Genomic DNA, 2,207 nt, shown 5'->3' with positions numbered 1-2,207 from the left:
AGAGGCAGTACACTCTCTGTGAGTGCACAGAGCAAATTTTATTTATCTTTGCATTGGCCACCCCTAGTGTAGTGCCTGGCTCAGAGGAGGCACTCAATCAGTATTTGTTTAGTTGGATCTAAATTTTTTTTATTTGAAATTTGCTGCAGCATATTTTTGATAAAATTCTTTTGGTGGTTAATGAAACTTCACATTTCCAAAGTTAAATCTGGGGTTGGGGCTAGACATGATGCATGAGCATCTTCCCATTACAGACTTTCATCAGCATCTCACATACAAATCTGGGTTAATGAATGTACTTTTGTTTTTAGACCACTCTATTTTCTACTCCATATGGGGACAGCTCACAGGTTGGTGTATCAGTCAGGGTTCAGGGCAAGAAATAGAAACCACTCAAGATATACTAATCAGAAATTAATACAGGGAATTCATACTGAAAAATTATTTGAAGCATTTGAGATCTTGCTCGCTAGTATGTGCCATCACTTTGGATCAAATAAACTCAAATTTTGTCTACAGGTTTTGATGTTTCTTACATCAACATTTACTTGGTGCAGTTGGCAGGATTCTGACATAACCTACCCAGTATCACCCTGTGGACCCGAACCTGGTGATAAGTACCAGCAGGGACCCATTGAGCCCCATCAGCTCTCCACTTCAGATCAGGTGAATTTGGGTGAGGTTCTCTTGGAATTCTGGGCCTCCTTGCTTTAAGTAGCAGGTTGTCACTTTATTTAAGCTGTTCTTAAGAAATCCTCAAGGTGGATAAAGGTTGAGATATTCTAGGGAAAGGAAAAAAAATGGGTTGCTGCTTTTAATTTTGGCTTTTTATTGAATGGCTTACTGAGCTTTTATTGGTTAAATAAGACACTGAACTCTCTTTAGCTCCAAAGAGGAAGGGCACTTGCTTCCTCAACTCAAATTGCCAGTGGGGTGATGACAATTGTTTCAGACTCTCAAATCTGAAGTGGCAGAGATGGGCACCAGCAGGTGTCCAGTGCAGTAGTGCAGCTGACCCTAGAGAAGCCAGGAATTCTGGGAAGAAAGGCAGGGCTCTCTGGAATAGGTTTACTCTGAGAGAGGGGCCTGAGAGAGGGGCTATGCCGTGGAAAGTGTTGTGGTTCTGGTTCTGGTGCCATATGGTAAGCTCTCACTGGTCCTTGCCTGGGTGTCTTTAGGTGACTAAGAATCTTTGTGGGATTGCCAGAGAAAAAAATTCCTCTAGGGCATAACGGAGTCCTATAGGGATATCCATCACATTTGGCTCATCTGGAGACATACATGTAAGAACTGGTTTTTCCTAAAAGTGTGTTCAGACTCGACAGATCTCAAAATTAACATGGGAAAGTGTGCTTCAGCCTTCCATTTGTACTAAGATGGCTGGGATGAGGATCCTTTGGTACTTCTAAATTTCTGCATGCAAAATTAAAAAAAAAAACTATAAAATTAGGCAGAATGAATGGAAATCATATTTTATTGGTCTCTTGAAGCTCTAAAAAGAGAATTTAGATAGATGGATCAATCTATAATGTCTTTTAGGTGTCAACCCAATTCTTTGAGGTATTAAAAATGTCTGTACTTATCAAGGACAGATATAAACTGTAAAGGCCTCCAGGGAAAAATTTGGATCCAACTGTTCTTTTATAAACGAGTGAGTTGTTTTTCTCATGGCTAAAGGTCTCTGTTTGTGTCTGTCTGCATGTTTGTCTATATATATGTATGTTGTAAATGTGAGATAGATTTCCACCTCCAAATAATATTGTTTAAATTAATTTTAAGGTAGGAGCTTGTAAGAATTGGGAAGTCTAAAATTCTCAGAAACAGAGGAACTGGTCTACAGCCATGCTACCCTGAAGAAGCCCGATCCTGTCTGATCTTAGAAGCTAAGGAGGGTTGGGCCTGGTTAGTACTTGGATGGGAGATCACCTAGGAAGATCAGGCGATGTAGCCATAAAAAAAAAAAAAAAAGGGATTGTAAGTTGACAAGGTCCTTGCAATCTGTGAGGTCAACCAAGGGTTGCCTCACCTAAAAAAAAATAAATAAAAATAAAAAGAATGAGGGTGCTTTAAAAAAAAAAGAAATAGAGAAACTAACTCAAATGCTTTGCAAGTTTATGTGATCTAAGAGTAATCATTAGTAAATAAAAGTTAGGTTAAGTTTGTTGGTTTAAGTAAAACAGACATGTCTGTAATTTGCCTGGCTTTTA

General features: G+C 39.0%; 1 pseudogene; it reads left to right on the top strand.

Annotated features, from left to right (window-relative positions):
- The first annotated feature begins 1,832 nt into the window (after nucleotides 1-1,832).
- On the top strand, nucleotides 1,833-1,951 carry LOC112472917 (annotated as a pseudogene).
- Nucleotides 1,952-2,207: the final 256 nt, after the last annotated feature.

This window comes from Pteropus alecto, unplaced genomic scaffold, assembly GCF_000325575.1.
Source record: "Pteropus alecto unplaced genomic scaffold, ASM32557v1 scaffold139, whole genome shotgun sequence".
NCBI classification, from domain to species: Eukaryota; Metazoa; Chordata; class Mammalia; order Chiroptera; family Pteropodidae; genus Pteropus; species Pteropus alecto.
The sequence above is the reverse complement of the archived record's forward strand: the minus strand, read 5'-3'. Positions and strand labels throughout refer to the sequence as shown.